Raw genomic sequence first — 19,644 nt, 5'->3', positions numbered from 1 at the left:
GGAAGTGACATCCATAAGGGCTTCTGCAAATGCAGCTTCTAAGGCAATCCCTAAAACAAAAGTAATACAGAGACAAATATATTGCTGTTCCCTTTGTCCATAACCCAGATGGAGTACATTCAGGAGATTTCATCAACATGCAGTCGGGCGTGGATGATCGGGTGTCAAATATTATCCAAGGAAATGCCCTAACACTTTTCCTTCTTCACTGTACAGCGAGCAAAGTCAACTTGCGCCTTACCAAACGGACCTAAAGCAGTGCCTGCCAAGGTGTCTCTCCTTCTTGGACCACTTAAGGGATTCTGGTACTACACACTTGCATTCCCAAAGTTGGTCTTTGACTCTGACCCGCATGAGCAAGGCAGCCTGGGTAGAAAAACTTAACTGGCATGCTGAGCTGAGCATGCCGGTCAGCACCGGAGCCAGACAGGGTGAGCCGGTAAATATCCTGGCCCTGGCCCGTGTTAATGGTGAAATCTGTGTAAGCAGAGGCAGTCTGCAGGATGTCATTCTGCCCCATTATTACCTGAAGTGGCTGTGATTAATTACAACAAAGGCACAGAAGAACCAAAAGATGTCTACGGAACTGTGCGCTGCAAATGGGCAGGAAAGTTGCTCGGATTGAGGACAATTTGTGCTATCTTAACCACAATCTAGTATAGTGTTACCTGAGCTGGCAGCACCGTGGCACGCAAGCAGGTCCAGCATATGAGCACAATTTTAAATCTGTCTAAACACATTATAACTGGCACACATCCACTTATACTCTGAGCATCATCATCAAAGAAGAGCAAGTCGATTTTCAGCACCTAATATTTATGGACTGTTAATGACGTACCCAACACCTGGGACCACGTTGGGTATGTTGAAAGGGTGTGCTTTTTCCATCTTTGTTCGCGCATGGCCATTCAAATAATCAAAATATGTAGTCTCAGCCCAACCCTCTACTTCAGGAAGCTCCTAGTAACACAACTGTCGAAACAGCGTTGTTCCAGCAGCATGATAATTGATTTGCTTCCCTCTGCTTTATATAAATATTTTACCACGCGCAGTACTCAGAAGTGATTGCGAAATGATGTACAGTGGTTCGCAAAACTCCTAAATAAATGGCATTATACATGTATTTATTTGGCTATGAAAATTCCCTGAGATCTACATTTTTAGCTAACACTTTAGAATAAGTGTAGCTAGATAATGCTCCCCCACACGCGTATCCAGGAGTAATAACACCCCCAGCACTTACCTGTTCTTGCACTTTCCCCTTCCCCTGGTACTTCTCCCACTCCACCCCCCCACACTTGCACAATCTGAATAACACAAGGCCTAGTAAGATCGTTGTTTTTGTCCTCCTGTCCTCTCTCCCTTGTCTTGTCGCGCCTAGAAACACTTGTGTACATGTGCGTTATAAATGACGTATCATATCATATTAATATACCTGTTTATGCCAGCTATGTTCGCGTTCTTGGTCATGGTGTATACAGTTAAGGTGCAGCATCATGTCCAGAAGGGACTTGACTGGCAGCCGCTGGTCACCCTGGACTGTAAAGTGTACAATTTGCAGAGAACTGCAGTCCACACTGGACTCTGGACCGTACATTGGGGGTGTAGTATAACTGATTACAGCAGCTCCGCAGCTTTATTTAAGTCACGTCCGCTGTCGGAACACAATCAGACTACTTTAAACTGAGGCAGAAGTTTTACCTTGGCAGCCGCACAGGGAGCATCTCTGTGGCACTTTTGGTTGCCTCTGCCCAGGGGTCCGGCCATCTCATTTTGGCTTGCCAAGCATGCGCAGAGGCACCCTTTGCTTTTCCAGGAGCCAAGGTGCTTCCTCACTGTCACATGATTTCAGCCTCAGCCCAGCTCGGGCTCAGTAGGCAGGAACAGGATTAATTTCAATTACAATGCGAAGGGCGTGTCTGTTTCTCCCGAAAGTCTTGCTTTTCCAAACCTGCTTTGGTTTTCACAAGCTTCGGGCTTGCTTCTAGAGGCGGGGTTGGCGTAGTCTACCCAGCCGAAATGACAGGTTTAACTCTTTCTCATCAGCAGCTACTGGCTCTGTGTCGGATCTCGCTCCAAGGCATCAGCCGTCTGGGGAGCCATAAAGCAACTTGACAGACTGAGACAGTGGGACACATTAAATAAGCAGTAGTATCATACACCCAAATCGGTAGGTGGTAGGAGTGCTTAAAAAGCTGTAGCCTACCGCCCAAATCGGTAGGGTTGCCATGTATGTAGTTTGCGCTCAGTGTGCCGGAGCCCACAGGTGCACACGCCCGCCTGGCGGAGTGCGTGTGCAGATTGGGTATTCCCCGATGATCGTCGGTTTTCTGACGAGATCTGGCGCGCACGCCCTGGATCCCTTGTGCACGCCATAGGAGAAACGAAAGAAAAAAAAAACAATCATAAGAACAGAAGCTGCTCCTGCCTGGGGGAGAGAAAGTAGCAGCGATGACCACCGCATCACAGTGCCATTGTGCTCCTGCCTGGGGGAGAGAGGCGCAGCACAGACCGCTACCGCAGTAAAGCACTCTGCTCCTGCCTGGGAGATAGAGGTGCAGCAAGTACTGACACCACAGCTATGGCAGGTGAGTTCCGCCTGGGGGAGGAGGGCACGGCACAGACTGCTGCCCCAGTCACATCTCACCCAAGACCAAAAACTGCCAGGCCTTGCCTGACAACCTTTGGACATATCAAAGAGGACTTGCCTGAGTGCAGGCAGCTGCTGCCAGAGATCCGGAGTAGTTGTCTTCGTGGATATGCCTATCCTCGGGGCCCTGTGCACAGCGTGGGCCAGGAGCGGGTCAGTTCATGCTGTCCTCAAAACTTGAACCCTGCCTATCCTTGTGCCACCCGCTGCTCAGTGTGAGCCAGGAACGGGTCTGCCACTTTTATGTCACCACTGTACTCTCCAAAAACTTGCCGCAGTCCAAGAGAACGTTGTTGTTTCCAGCAATGCAAATGTATAGTGTATTGTGTGTTGCTTTGTGTTTGCCTAAGTGCGCATGTTCCATAGAACCATGGTGTGACTTCTGAAAGGTGTGATCCTTCATGTCTAACATGCTTAAACTGACCCAGTAAAAGCACATGTCACGGGTACTCCACCTCTCTTGGACTAATAAAAGTGTTTTATAAGGGTGCATACTGCCCAGCGCCCCATTGACTAAGTATTAACCTAAAGGGATAGTAATGTAAGTGTTTGGTGCTGTTTATCGTTGCATCATGTAATTTGTTTTAAGTCATACCCTCCCCTTTGTCATGTGGGTGCTTTGATGCTCAATGAAGAGTACATAGCTCCACCTTTTGAAAAAAACACCATACATGCCAACTCTCCCGATTTAGGCAATAGAATCCCAATTTTTCAATTAAAAATAATGCTATTTTTTACTGTCTCCCGCCTAAAATAATAATAATCCAAATGCAATCCTTTGGGAAAATTACATTCCCCTGATTTCTGTGGTGACATCTCCCTCGTAGGGGCTCTAGAATGTTGGCATATCTGAAACACTTGTTTTTTTTTGTCTGGTCTATTAAAGCTCAAACTATTGCATTCAAATACTGATTCATGTATACATAGGGAAAAGGGCTTCTGAAGAGGAGCACACACAAATGGTGTTTGAGGTGGGATACACTGTTTGGCTATGGGTGATGGGGTGATAGTTACCTAGGCTGTCTGGACCCATAGTGGGTTTCTTTAGTAGAGGGAGGATTTGTCCTGTCTTTGTGGTCTATGGGAAGGTTCCTTAAATTAGGGAGCTGTTGATGATCTCCAGGTAGGGTAGGAGAGCTTCTGCGGGGATGGTCTTGAGGATGGATGCTGGGAGGATGTCGTCTGTACACAATGTGGCTTTGAGGTGGGCAGGGTTTCCATCAGGTCCTCTGTCAGGAGTGATTTAAATGTTATCCAGGGTGTGGAGATTTCACGAGGACGGATATGAGGTGGGTCTGTGGATGCAGAGCTGACGTCTATGTGCTGGGGAATCTTGCTGATTTTGTTGATGAAAAATGTGTTGCTGGCAGTGGATCTTCCGATGGAGTGTGGTATTGCAGGGTCGGGTAGCAGGTTGATGCAGTGCTTGACTGCTTTGGAGAGGGCTCTGCTTTTGTTTTCAGCTTCTGCTATGGTGTTCTGATAGTAGGAGGCCTTGGCTGTGTTGATTAGTTGTCGGCAGGTTGTTCGGATTTCCTTGAGGAGTGCCAGGCTGGATGCAGTCCTGGATCTGTGGCAGGTTTTCGCTTGTTTCCTGATTACTCTTTTGTTGAGGTTGAGTTCTTGCGTGTACCCAGGGTACTGACGGTTTGGATTTGCAAGGGCATTGTTTCAGAGGTGTGTGTCGCTTTATAGAGGATGAGAGGGTGGCATTGAGTGCTTCAGGTAGAGAGTCGCAGTTTGTTTAGGAGTGTTTGGTCCATGTGAGGTGAAGGTTGGCAAGGCTTTCTGTGAGAGCTTCTACCAGGAAATTCTTGAAGGACATGAATGTTTGTCTGGTGGGTTTCTGTTGGGAGTGCTTGACTGGGGTGGTGTGCAGGATGTTTAAAGGCACAAGTGGAAGAGGAGATCTGTAGAGGAGGGAACGCAGTGCGGTGATGATTAGGTCAAAGATGTTACTCTTGTGTGCTGTGTGAGGCTGAGGTAGTCGAGAAGGCTGAGGAGAGCTTCCATCATCAGAAATATATTGTTGGCATGTGTGCGGGACATGGTGGTGACTAGTTTGGTGAAGTCGCTGATAAATGCAGCGTTGGGATGGGTTGTCTGTAGATGAGATGGTAGGTGACTGTGCCCATCGGGGAAGAGCGGGAGGTTGCAGGAGAGGACTTCAAAGGATCCAATGTTGTTGACTTCAAGTCAGGTGCAGGGCCACAAGGTCTTGTGGATGACTGCAGGGCCTCCTCCTGCCTTGTTTGGTTGGTCTCTGTGTTGGATGCTGGAGCAGTCAGGGATAAGGATGTCAAGGATGTAGATGGAGGTGGGTGTCAGCCAGATCTCAGTGATGAAGATGGCATCAAGGTTGTGTGTAGTGATGAAGTCGGCGTTGTCTGCTGCATGGATGATAGCCCGAACAGACGTTGGTCGAGCATCAACCTCCTTGTTGTGGACGGTGAGAGGGTGCTGATGGGTTTGAGGCTGATGTGGGTCAGGTTGCTGCATTGTGGAGTCCATGCCTTAGAGGAGGGGTGATGTCGTTGATGTTGGCGTTGTCTGGTGATGCTTGGGATGACCTGTGGGGACGGAGGGAGAAAACAGATGTCAGCGCATGCTTACCTGTTGTCTAAGCAGGGGTATGGGCCCTCGGTCCTCCTGGTTCTAATAAGTCCAAACAGGAATTGTCTTTTTCTTCATTTGCCCTTCAATTCAATTCACAATGTGGCTGTATACTTGTGTGAGCCTAGTAGCCACCATGTTATAACCAGACACGACTTGTATTTACTGTCACAGATGTCACAGTAATCATTTCAATTGGCCCAATGACCATCCCTCTCATCATGAACCACACCTCCTCCCAAACCGAGGAACCCCTGGCCTGAGGTTAGTAGATAATGAATGTTAACCTCTGCTGTCTAATTTTTATCTTATACTGCATGTGAGGACCTAAATTCAAGGTGCTCTTTCTAACTGTAAACCCGCATTTCCTGTGGGTTTCAGTTGTGCATGGGCCATGTGTCACGTTCTGTTAGCAGGCGTGTTTTTTTATTGTCCTTTCTTGTTGTCAGTTTCACCTGACGGCCTGGGGTTTTGCCACCCGCAGAGTTTGTCAGAACCAGAGAGCGGGGCTGTCCGTTAGGTGATTTCAACTCAGTATGTGTGTGAGCCCCCTGCTGGTGGGCGCAAGTGGAGAGTCCCTGAGAAGATAAGAGCCTGAGGTGTGTCGTCGGGGAGAGAGTGCCTGGAGAGACGATCAGCAGAGGAAGCTCCAGTCCATCAAGGAGGGCACCCAGACCCTCTGTTGAGTCAGGGATGCCAGCCCCCAACCCGTAGGCCGTCCGCCTATCAGGGCTGGCAGTTCTCTCTCCAGAGGATAACTGAAGGAGCATGTGGCGGGTGCTGCACCCGGCCCGCCACCGCTCATAAGAGAGAGAGAGAGAGAGGATTTAGGTATTGCGGTGTGTAGACTCAGTCAGGTAGGAGAGGGAAAAAGTGAAGCAGGGATACCGTGCCCTGCGTCTGCTATCCTATGGTTAATACATGGGCAGTAGGTGAGCGTATTTGAGGTATATTTGAGGCAATATTCGCCACTCCTGTCCTGGGTACTCTGAGGGGTTGTCCTTAGAGTATCGTCGCAAGGTGTGGTGGATGAAGTAAGTTGTTTAGCAAAGAGGTGGGTTTGAACGACTCCAGGGACACTGTGCGAAAGGCCCAGTGGTGGCCTGAGGGGGTTGGTTTGCCTTTGGGGTGTAGGTGTCCGGCTTACCTCCCGGAGTCCCGGGTTGACCCGTTGGTCATGTGTAGTATTGTTCCATTTTTCTCAATTGTCACTGCTCTGGGGGCAGAGATTTATCCCGCCTGAGATTGGCACCTTGCCAGCTCTGTGGGGGAACAAAGATTCCTGCTAGGATCATCCAAGGGACCTCGCCTAGTTTGTTTGTTAGTTTGTTTATTTATTTGATAAAGCGCACCAAACCCTCACATAGCTCGGCGAAACATTACAAGTATACTTAAAGCGTAGTTGCAGAGTAACTACGTACATACAAGAAAATACAGAGAAATACAAAGAATTACTGTAACATAGATAGCAAGGGACTAGTGGTCACATGTAGAAATTGCATAGTTACAGTCGACTGATGCAATAGTAGTAAATACATTGAAAGCGGAGAAGCCTGACAGGCATTAGGTAGCAAATACGGTCGTAGTCTGGGCTAGGGAGTCAATTGCAGCAAGTTAGGAGTCATTGGAGCGTATCCAGGTCAGGTAAGGTATAGTTCAGGGTAGAGGGGGATCGTGGCCTGGTGCTGGTAGTTTCTACCAGTATCAAGGGGATGCTGGCTTGACAGAGTGATTATTTATTTACCAAATGTAAATATGTTTGTCCTCAGGTGACACCACTGACAGAATTGATTATTTATTTATCACATGTGAAAACGCTTGTTCTCAGGTGACGCCATTGACAGAATTTATTATTTATTTACCACATGTGAAAATGCTTGTTCTCAGGTATGCCACTGACAGAATTGATTATTTATTGACCAAAAGTGAAAACGCTTGTTCTCGGGTGACGCCATTGACAGAATTGATTATTTATTTACCACATGTGAAAAAGCTAGTTCTCAGGTGATGCCACTGACAAAATTGATTATGTATTTACCAAATGTGAATGCACTGGTGATCCCACTGTTATAACTGAGTATTTATTTACCAAATGTGAATGTGCTTGTTCTCACGTGCTCCCACTGATATAATTGAGTATTTATCTTCCTCAACTTCCCTGTTTGTTCCCTATGCCCCCTTTAGCTAATCCAGAATAGGACTACAAGACTTATTCTTGGCCTGAAGCAGCCCAAGGATCATATCTCTGGAGCCCTAACATCTCTACACTGGATACTGGTGGCCGCAATGATGGAATTGAAGACCCTCTGTATTATTGACAAGGCTTTTTGGGCTCTGGGAATACGCTATCTCCAACTTTCTCTCCGTAAATGCTCCCCTCATAGCGCCCTCTGCTCCTCTCACTCCAATTATCTGCTAGTCAAACGCTTCTCCAAACAGAGAGCGGGAGGCAGGTCTCTCTCTTTGGCTGGTGCCTCTCTTTAGAACAGCCTCCCTGCTCCTCTCAGACTTGATCTGAACTTCCTTAAGTTCTGGAAATTTCTCAAATCTCTGCTTTTCTCTTCTTCTTTTCCTCTGTGCCTTCCCACATTGCTCTTACCACTACAACTGAGACTGGTGGCCTGGACCTTCATGAACCTCACAGGTTATACAACATGTGCCTAGTCAACACCAGTAACCCCCCACGTCAGTACTGTCCTTGCGTGCTTATCACATTGCGGCTGTGCAGCACCCCACCTTTGGGACTCCTCCACCCCAACACTTAACCTTTGGCCTCATACCTTGGCATCCCTTGGCACTTCCCTCCCGGGCTATCATCAGCACTTGCCCATCCCTACTCCCCCTTCCATTCATGCACTTCTCTCACTGCACAATGTATATGCACAATTCTTTTGTATAAGTAAGGGAATGCAGATAGAAAATATTTCTAGAACATTGTACAGTGGCAGTTGGTGTGTGGAAGTTTAATATGTTGATAGGGTTACAGGTAGAGTTCTTGTAAGTGATTGGTAGATGGATGTGTGACTGTTTGAAAGAAGGCAATGAGGGAGTGGTACAACATAAAAGTAAAAAGTGTAGAAGGGCAGCACTGTGTGATGGTGTGCACATGCCATCTGGGTCTTTTTATGATGCCTGGCCTAGAAAGGGGACTCCGCAGACTGTGGATAGTCACAAAGTTCCATGGATTATGTTATTTATTGTATGCTAGAGAAAAGTATTTGTCACAGAAAATAATTTCTGTCCTTTTTTCTTTTTCTCTAGTATACAATTGTCCATTACTTCCAGTAGCATAGTAGGAAATGCTAATGGAAATGTTGGGGAATCTAATTGAGTCTTACTACTTTATTAAAAAATGTAAAGCAGATGAAATCTATAAGATTCATTTTTTTGTTCTATTTTTTTACTGTGAAAGATGGCTCCAGAAGAAGCCTTTAATTTTATTGTGTTTTTTTTGCAGGAGAGGAGAGGAATTAAGGTGGGGGAGGGAAATGAGGGAAGGGGAACCAACCACAGACACGGAGGGGCAGTTGGACAGGGGAAAATGTTAGACTTGCTTTGAATCTAAGGTAGGGGGGAGTGTTTCTCATGCTCTTTGATTACAGCCTCGAAAATAATTAAAAACTTTCCCCCCCTGCAGAGTTGTGTGTTGCAGTATATACAGTACTGTTGTCTTGGAAAGATATGGATCAACAGCCTTGTTTATGGCTTGCAAGGTAGCAGGTGGGATCTTCTGCCCCACAGGAGTAGCCTATGTGATGGCAGTAGCGGTTGAGGAAGATGAGGTAGAGGAAGACAGCCTACTACTTCCTGAGAAAGGAACAGCCTTTCTCAGAGCACCTGGGTGGTATGAGCAGGTGTGGCAGTGCATGGTTATGGTACCAAAAGAGTACTGCCCATGTTGTCCATGACTGAGTATAATTCCACACTCAATTAATTCAACATGGGAATCCCGAGCCTTTGGTACCCCTCGTATGGTTTTAAAGAACCACCACACCCATGATATTCTCTGGGTGCTAGAGGTAGGCATTTCCTCTATCTCATCTTCCTGGCCCTCTTGATCCTTCTTGGAATCATTGCTCCTTTTCCCTTGTCCAGGCCCACCAGCTTGTGGCTGTGGTGGTGTTGGTGCTGGTGGCTCCTGCAGAGGGGGGATGGCCATGACTGATGCCATTTTTTAAGTTAAATAGCAGGTGTGAAATGAAAAATGAGTAAGATTAGCTCTAGGAGTTGTCGAAGGGTAAACATTCAACTTCGTAACTTGTTAGATCAACTGAAAATACAGTTTTGATATGTCTGCTTAAGCACGGACCCATTCGCGAACACGTCATCATGGCACGCACGCGCATGTTGTCACGTGAAACTATTCAGAAAGTCTGCGGTAACATCAGCCATTCTTGGCCGTCGGCGCACAACAAAACGGTGTAAAAAAGTTCTAGAAAGTTGATAGAAGTGTTAAGAATGTTGCTAGAAGGTGGGGAATGGCATAGTTTGCACTTGAATATTACCAGATTGACCAAAAATGCTGCTATATTGGGTATGATATTAGGAAGCTGTAGCAACTTAGGGTGCACTTGTAAAACCTATGAAATGTAGTGAAAAAACGTAAAAGGGACGTTATGGTTAAGTTGCACTAATAAAAAGCTATGAAATTCTGTGAAAAAGCTTTGTTAAAGGGACGTTATGATTACAAGTAAAACCGAAAATCGCCAGAAATTCTGCAGCTTTGGTAAGCTAAGCAACCATAACTCACGCCATTACCATGCTCTGCTAAGACTGACAACCAGGACATCAAAGATAAAATCACAAATGTCATTGATGACATCACTGATGACATCACATATGAAATCCATGTTGATGAAAAAGTCCCTACAAGGGGGTGTGTTTATAATGTTGGTAACAAGATATCACGGTTGATTGGAATACCTATCATGAGATACTTAATGTATTAAAGAATGCACTATTTTAAACAAAACATTATATGGAGTGGTGTTGTTAATACAGGAACCTAATCATACATACACGTAGGCAATGGCTGCAGCATGCACCATATAAGTACAACATTGTTTATCTGGTAATTTTGGATAGTAAAATAAGGAATGCTACATTATCAGAGTTTTGAGTAATGTTAAACATGGAATAAATAGCGAATAATTCAATATTTACTACATACTTGTGTTAGTACATACAATACACACGAAGACCTACAATGCATACAAATCAGAGCCACTTACTGGGAAACTAAAATAAGGAAGAAAGAAACAACATCACCAGAAAATGTCATTAACATTAAAGTTCATCATCACGTATGCAAATGAATTGTGTGTTTGAGGCCTCCTTATTGAACTTTAAGAACATAAAAGAAGGTTAACGTCTAGATACATAGCACCTTTCAATGTTCAGATTCTGACTGTCAGTAAGCAAAATCTCCTGGCCTAGTTGTGTCAGTGAACAAAAACAAGTGGCCTAGATATGTGATGTCATCAGTAATGTCATCAATGACATGTGTGATGTCATCTTTCAAGTCCTGGGTGTTAGTCTTAGCAGTGCACTGTGGTGATGTGAGTTATAGTTGCTTAGCTTTAGCAATGTTTTTACACTGAATTTCATAGGTTTTTATTAGTGCAACTTACCATAACATCGTTGATATCCTGGGTGTTAGTCTTAGCAGTGCACGGTGGTGGCGCGAGTTATGGTTGCTTAGCTTACCATAACTGGCGAATTTCAGGGGTTTTCCGGTTTTACTTGGAACCATAACGTCCCTTTAACAAAGTTTTTTCACTGAATTTCATAGGTTTTTAGTAGCACAACTTAACAATAATAACCATGACTTTATGTACATGTAATATGGAACATACTGAACCCCTTCTACTGAATTTGATGTCTGCGAACCTTTTTGATGTCCGTGGACATGTTCGGACAACAGTACCACTACCTAAAAGCTGTGGGGGGTATGTTTAACTGTTATATCATAACATAGGAACATTTAACAATTCACAAAGCAGCACACATACACATTACATGTAGTAATACATATAATATGTAACCCATATATGTAACACACTAACCATTCATTTAAATACAATATGTTCTAAAATGGAATATACCAAAAGAAGATAAATTGGCTTCCAACATAATTACCTCACAAACACTCCACAACTAAAAGCAAGACCAGACCTACAGAGTACTCAGAACATTTCTTACCTGAAATAGTAAGTGTACTTCATTTTACTCATATATTTATAAACGTTCTGTATTAGATTAAAACAAATATATTATCTTTTTTTTTTCTCACAGACATGTCTAGTACTCTGGAATGGATAGAGGAGCATTTCCCACATCAGGAAATGTCAGAAGATAGTGAAACTAATGGTAGACACTTTACAATATAAACCATTTAATTATTATTATTTTACATACATTTAACATATATATTTCTTTTTGTACAGAGCATACCAAAATAGAAAATACCTCTGAAGAAACTGTTACGGATAACACTCTTGACAGCAAAAAAGAAAAAATGGATTTATTGTTGACCAATTTTAATAATTTCAAAACTTTTGTTGAGGATCATTTTAAAACAAAAACCTCATACCATTGTCCCACATGTACGTGTCCCCCCTCACAATATCCCAGTCAATTATCCCCAAACCCTCTCCGTAATCCAAAATGTTTTGATGAGACTTCCATCCCTTCTTCACCTGATACCAATCATGTTGAAACCCCTAATTCTCACCTTCTCTGTCATAAATTGTTAATATATGTTAAATAAAGTTACATTTTTATATTTTGTTGTAATTAGTTTCAGTTTAAAAAAAAACAATTTAGGTGTCCGCGGACAGCACGGTTGTTCTGAAATTTTCGTAAATAAACAAAAATGGAGGTGTCCTGAAGAACACTATACCTGTCCGTACTGTTCATTAGCAAGTTGAAACTGTTCTAGAACACACGCGGTGTCCTGAAATGTTCGTAAATAAACAAAAATGGAGGTGTCCTGAAGAACACTATACCTGTCCATAATGTTCGCTACCAAGTTGAAACTGTTATAAGAACACAAGCGGTGTCCTGAAATGTTCATAAATAAACGAAATGGAGGTGTCCTGAAGAACAGTATACCTGTCCGTACTGTTCGCTAGCAAGTTGAAACTGTTCTAAGAACACACGCGGTGTTCTGAAATGTTCGTAAATAAACGAAAATGGAGGTGTCCTGAGGACGCTATGTCTGTCCGTATTGTTCGCAAGGAATTTAAACTGTTCTAAGAAGAAACGGCTGTCCGTAACTGTTTGTTTGATATGTGACGCACTTTTAATTAGTTCAGGACCCGAACATTGTCCGTAGAACATCAACGCGCATGCGCAAACCAATGTCCGTGCATTTGGTGTCCTGCGGACAGCCACTTCCTTCGCGAAGCGATCATATGACCGCGCCCACGCTGATCGAGTGTTCTGAATGCGGACACTGTTCGTGTCCCCGAACAATTTAAAAGTACATTTTCAAGTAATCCACAATATTTCTCAATAAAAACTCACCATAGCACAAGTCCCACATACTAATCCTGAGTTTCTACATACTTTTTGAAAGTTTTTGAAACTTTTTTTGTGTTTGATCTGTCCGCGGACAGCGCACATGTCCGCGAACCGCGTACAAGCACCCCTATAAAAGACCACGCCCTAGAGCTTATTCTCATTGTGTTTCTGGCTATTCTTCAGAGCACAGCTATTTTTCCTGCAACTTGCAGATTATACCATCATCGAGATGGCATCCATGGCTGCACTACTGCCACCTGGTGCTGCACCTGCTTCAGCAGCATCCCCACCCCCTCCACTACCACCTCCCCAAGGGCCTGAAGAGGGGAACAGGAGTGAGGATGCAGAGGAGGAAGAAGAGGATGACGAGAATGAGGTAGTGGAAATCCCTACTACCCGTACTCGGCGTGAGTCTTGGGTGTGGTGGTTATTTACCATTCATGGGAATGGTCCTAAGGCTCGTGCGAACCGCGTCACCTGCAATGAGTGCAAAATGGTACTCAGTCGCGGGAGGCATGGTTCGTATAGCTTTAGGACCACTACCATGAAGCAACACCTCAAGTCATTCCACACTGGGACCGTTCGCAAGGTTGTACCTTGCAAGGAGTGTAGTAGGTTGATTTCCTCTACTTCATCCTCCCTTTCTGATCCTGTCACCCCAAGGAACACTCCTGTGGGACAGCATCTTCCTCAAGCTGCCTCACAGGCCATATACAATGCTGATGACCCTTACCTTTCGAGGGTCACAGTTGTGTGTGTGTACTGCGACGCAGTACTCTGCAGGGGGAGCCACTTCACAGTGCTTTTGAGACTATCGTCTCAGAGCACGAGAAGACCTGCTCACTACCCAAATAAAACCCACTCTACATCTTCCTCTCTTAGCTCGCCCTTTCTTATCCCTGTGGTTGGTGTCCCCCCTTTACCCTCCTTTCCCGTCCTCTCCTAGTGTGTCGTGTATAAAAACCCCAAAAAAATATAAAATAACAAAAATAAAAAAAATAAGGCTCTTTTCAGAGCTGCCTTTCACAGTTAAAAAATAGAAGTGAAAATAAATGAAACAGGGCCCTTTGTATTTTTTAGAAGTCCGCGGACAGTCCGCGGACATCTAAAAGTTTGGGGTGCTACCCTATCATAACCATTGCAACTTTCTCTGGGAGGAAGTGGTGGCTCTGAAAAGAGCCTTTGGGAGGTGTTTGTGTTTCAAAAATTATAAATACTCAACACCTACTTCAAAATTGATGCTGTAATTCTAAAAAAGGTTGCAATGCATTTTGTATGTTACTTAGAAAAATCTGATTGCCAGCTTAAGTTAGATGGACTCCAAAGAGGACATGCCAAAATCTCTTAGAAAGGCACAAACAGCCTTATTGACATTGCGCCTTGCTTTCTCCAATTGTGGACCAAATGAAGAAGAATGAAGCCACATTTGTCTCTGCGCAATCCGTGAAAAAATTACTTGGGAATTTGGAAACATGTCCATGACCTTCCCAAGTCCTTCTTTCATTGCAAATTGCAAAGAAATTCCAGACACATGTCCTAAACTGTTCCCTCCACAATGAATTATAATTATATCTGGATGTTGCACTGTCTCCAAAGTAGCACAGAGAGGTAACAAGTCCAACCACTTCATTCCACATACTCCATGCCAGTGTACTTCCACATGTGGGAATCCAAGATCTACAGCTACTCCACAGGTTTCTGCATGCACCTTCAACCAATGTATCCACGAGTCTCCCAAAATCCAAACAATCTGTTTTCTGAAACACACAGCCATAGCTATCTGTTCTTCTCTCAGCAAAAAGAGTATCTGAGAAACTCTCTCCTGGCACAACACACCCACTAAACCTTCCTAACCAATCTCTTTCTGTGCTCATTCTCATTTGCATGACTTCCCAACCCAAAAATCCCCGGATGTAACACCCGATGTCCGGGAACTACCGCCATGTCCGCGGACATATCGTAACATGGACAGCCCTTCTACCATTTCTACTTCACTCTCTGTGCCATTCCCTCATTGGATATAGCTAAGAAGTCACATGACCATCCACCAATCACATTCAAGACCTCTACATCTAACTGCATCATCATAGATCAGCACTTCAAATGTACTGTGAATCTCTCTGAATACAAGTGTCATATCATTGGCAAGCACCATCTACAAGAAATACTGTACAAGTCTCCAAGATTTCCACTTGCAGCTCCATGCATATCCATATGCATGAACACAAATTACAGGTATGCATATTTTCTATACAGTACATGAACACATTTTCTAACTGACTTTTAGCTTGTATAATCTGTAAAATGAATCTACTGTCTTTTTTCAATCTCCTAAAATCAACTGTCACTTACAAACCTTTATACTTTTAATTTCTTTATACACACACACTCAAATCATGTTAAACTAACATTTCTGAAATAAAATATATAGACTACATATAGTCAAACAAAATTGCATGCACACTCTATGTTCAAATCTCAAACAATAGTACTTCTACAATTACATAATTTATTTTAAAATTTCTTAATTACTTACATTTATATAGGACAAGCAGCCCATGACATTGAGGCACTATTACTTGGAAGAGCTTAGTAACAAGAATAGTGGTATTCAGTGGTACATTATGAATTTCACAAGGCATAGTAAAGATATTTTGTTTGCTACAGTTAGTCATTGCAATACAATGTATTCATTAAGAACATATGATATGTATTCAACTGGTGCGACGTATCTTATGTAAACAAGATAGTTTTAATGGTTTTGAGGAAGGCGCTGAGGATTTCAATGAAAAAAATCAATGTCTAAATTAAAAACAGTGCTATATACAAACAAAATGACTAATTTGTTTCTTTTACAATTGCAGTGAAGACCAGTCTCCTGAAAAGAAGCAGCCGAATTTGAAGTACAAAGAAAAACTAAGAAGTAACCTGATCATTTTAGAAAAAAAGTAAGTAGAATATCACCATAATATTTGTATTATTACTCAAACACACTGTACGGTTAATTCATGCTATTTCTGTGCCTAAAAATAGAGATTCTGCACCATTCTGTCCAAAAATCCCCATGTCTTAAACAGCGATTTACAGCCAGAATGGCCCACAAATTCCTATTTTTCGACACACAAATTACCCAACTCAGCCGCTAGAATTTAGATGTTATAGAACTGTCAAGTGTCTTGACCCACGTTTGAATTATTAGGCTACAACATTTGGTGCTGTGGGCTTAGAAAATCCAAGTTGGCCAAAAAGCCCACATTTGCGCCAGAATCCAGGAAAACCGCGCAGTTTTGCGCACACCAAAATGGTCGCCTGACCTGCCACCCACCAGTGCGAGCGTGATGGGCCAGAAGCGTCATGAGTGAAACGTGGTGCCAAAGGAAAAACAGCAGTGCCTGGTAGCTCAAAAAGCGCTTTGAAATCACATTTGTTTCTCTGAAATGCAAGCTAAAAATGCCTATTTTAAACATTGCAAGATATTCAAAAATCTCACTGAACACCAGCAGACATTTGGCAGAATGTAGTCTTGTGTGCATACAAAATCTGGAAAGATGAAGAGCCTAAAACTGTAACAAAACTGGTTGGCTTGTGGATGTCAGCAGCTTAAATGAAATGGGATTTAAAGCCACTAAAATAGAAATGTTTAAAATAAATGAGTGACCTACTTTTGAGTTTCACATAGGTTGCAACTGTTTAAATGTCATAGTTTTGAACTTAGAATCAGCGTTCTAGCTGCATGTGTAAAAATTGTAAGTTTGATTTGCATGAAGAAAACTGGAACAAAAGTGACATTTAGCTGAAGCCTGGCTTGAAGAGATTGAATTCTGCCCGGCAACTACCCCCGACAGGAGTTGAAACTTGCCCAGCAACTGCATTCACAGGCCTGGCTGCCTTCTGCTGTTCCCACCAAAAGGAGATCACACCTCTGTGATTGAATCAGGGGAGGAACACCTGGGACTGCAAAGGAAACAGAACAATGAACTTGCCTTGGCTCAGGCAAATGTTAAATTAGGGGGGTCGTAAATGGCTTCCTCTTGGAAGAAACTGGGAGGAGCAGTGCCTCTTTGAGCCAGCTGATCTGGGAGGCGGGACAGACAGAAATTCTCCCATGTGCTTTGGAACCTAAACCACACCCATCTGGGCTTGAGCATAATTTTAAAAAGATGGTTAATTCATAGTACAAAAGTGTCAAAATTATATCAATAATATCATGATTCCTGTGATTTTATTTGCACATTTCAAGAGGTGTTAGGACTCCGTACGATGTTCTGAGGCCGAACCCCGCTATTTATTAATATTTCAGACACTGTGCTTACACTAGAGAATTGAAAACGTATTGTAATGTGCTCAGGGAGAGGGTGTACACCTATGTACATTTTGAGGAAAAACCAATGTTGCAAAAGCTACTAAAAAGCGCACAATGTTGTCATTTCTGAACCCAAGCTCGCAGGAACATGGGGCTTGATCAGAGACCTATCTTAATTCATCCATCATGTGTACATGCATTTTCAACAACTTGTGTATCTGGGAAATATGTGATTTGGGTAAAATTGATTTTCTCAGTAAAAGCAAAAGGGCGTTTCTTCAATAGATTGTAAAATGTAGCAACACTCTGACTCACAACTCTGTTCTCCAGTGAGAGCACAGAGAATCTTCCAGCCTATCAGGATCCTCAGAGGGTTGGGCATAGAAAGTTAGCCTTCCCACCCACTTTCTAAAGACATAAAAGGAGTCATTGAGACCCAGGTAGACATTCACTTTCCACTTCAAACTGATTTCTTGCGAAGCATTTTGCCGGACCAGACAATATCCAGAAGACTCCAGAGACCAGAACTTAGAATCCAAACTCCAGAACTTGTAGCAGAGGGGCCTGAACCATCAGCTGAATCCTTTTTCAGCAGGCCTCAAAATCTTTAGCAACCTAACTCCACTCTTCAACAGCCAGGCTGTGCTGTTTGATTCTGGCTAGAACCCTGTGCCAGAACACAGAAAGCAGTGCTGTATCCAGAACCACTTGATCCAGTTCCAGTAGACCAGACCACAGAGACCCAGACCAGACCGCTGTGCAGTGCCAAGAACTTTTGCCAGAACCAGTGCCAGAGACTGTCCCGTGGTGAGAGAACCGCAGCCAACCTGACCAGATCTTGACGGCCTATTTCAAATTTATAGTGTGAGTAACCAGCCAGAACTGTGCATAGTCATCTATGAGTTTAAAATAAGCTTATCCCATCCAATTCAACCTGCCTAGAACTGCATAGAAATTGTGTGTTCATTCTGTGAATTCAAACCTGTGAAAGTGTCATTTGCCATTCTGAATCATTACTTAATTTCTGAAAATCTACCTCCACAAAATCGTCCGTATCTTTTCCAACAACAAGACCTAAACCGACTTTCTACTCCTTATAGTTTTTCCGTAATCGCGCTCAACGCACACGGAAAAAGTGCAGCGAATTGCAACAAGTTCATTTCACCACTTGTAAAAAAAACGCTGTCTTTTGCATTGCATTGCTGAGATTTGTTTCAATCTGATAACCATTCCTGAATAATTGGTAGTGTTGACCTGAACCAATCTTAAGTAGCTATCACCTACCCTGAATCTCCTGTAGGGAATTAAAATCATTTTTAGCATATTTTCACTCCATTGCAAATCCCATTTAAAGTATTTTTGCCTGTGTTTGAAAATCATCCCTGTGTTCTAAGCTTGCTAGGGGGGAACTGAATTGGTATTGCATTTGATGGTATTCTTGAAAATTGTGTGCTCTCCTTCCATCCCTTTATATTGCATAGGGAGGGATGGAATTGCCACAGGGGGAAAAGTTATTATATTCTCTCTTGTTGAAACCATATCCGGTTATTTCTGTGCTGCATTCTTTCCATCATTGTTTTTCCTTGAAAACATAAAAGCATCCTCAGCTACCTTATCATTTCTATACCAACTCCTAAGTGATTATAAAAGTGTGCTAGTGTAATATTATCCATTGTTGATCACTGTCATATTCATAAGTGTGCGATCAAATATTAATTTATCATAAAGGTGTGATATTTATATATTGTTTAATTTTTCAATAAATCTTTTAATTTGCAAATCAAACCTACTTCTTGTCTCAGTGAGGTCAGGGGGATTCAAAGAGAGGGGCGTTATACAAGGGTTTATCATCCAGATCTATGAACCTGTCATAAAAATATAATTAAGGGCTTCCCTTGGGCATCCCAGACTCGGCATTGACTTAGTTGGAGTGCTGAATTGAAGTCGCTTAACAGAGTGGGGGCTCGAGCCCGGGCATCTGGATTAGAACTATCACTTGTGCAGCTTGATACAGTGTGCTAACTGATAGGATACATAAATCCTGTTGGATCACCACGCTGTATTACACTGTAAAAACACTCCTCAAAGGAACGCTCTAAGGAAACGGTCTGTTTTGCAACATAAAATACTAACTTCTGTAAGTCAGGAAGGAAATCAATTTCCAGAATGACGACCTTGGTAGATATGAAAATAGCCAGAGAGCACCTGTTACATAAGGTATTTGTGAGAGGCGAATGGACGGAACAGGACCAGAATGTGTGGTTGCAGGCAATCGTGGAACAGGTCACTGTAACTGGGTCAGATATATGGATAGATCAGGGTCCCTTACATGTGGCCCTGAATGAACTATATATGGCGCCTAAGGCCAAGGATGAGCACAACAAGATTGCCATGGTAGCGGCATATTTATATTTATATATGGGAGCCATACAGGACAAATGTGCTGAAGGCCAAGATCTGGCAAATAGGCAACTGATGGCATTAGAGAAGGCCCAATATGACCTGGTCTCTTCCAACAGAGGTTGCAGAGGAGCCAGGAGTCAGAAAATGATAG

The sequence above is a fragment of the Ambystoma mexicanum genome, chromosome 10, assembly GCF_040938575.1.
Source record: "Ambystoma mexicanum isolate Mex_15411 chromosome 10, UKY_AmexF1_1, whole genome shotgun sequence".
NCBI lineage: Eukaryota > Metazoa > Chordata > Amphibia > Caudata > Ambystomatidae > Ambystoma > Ambystoma mexicanum.
Note: the sequence above shows the minus strand (reverse complement) of the source record.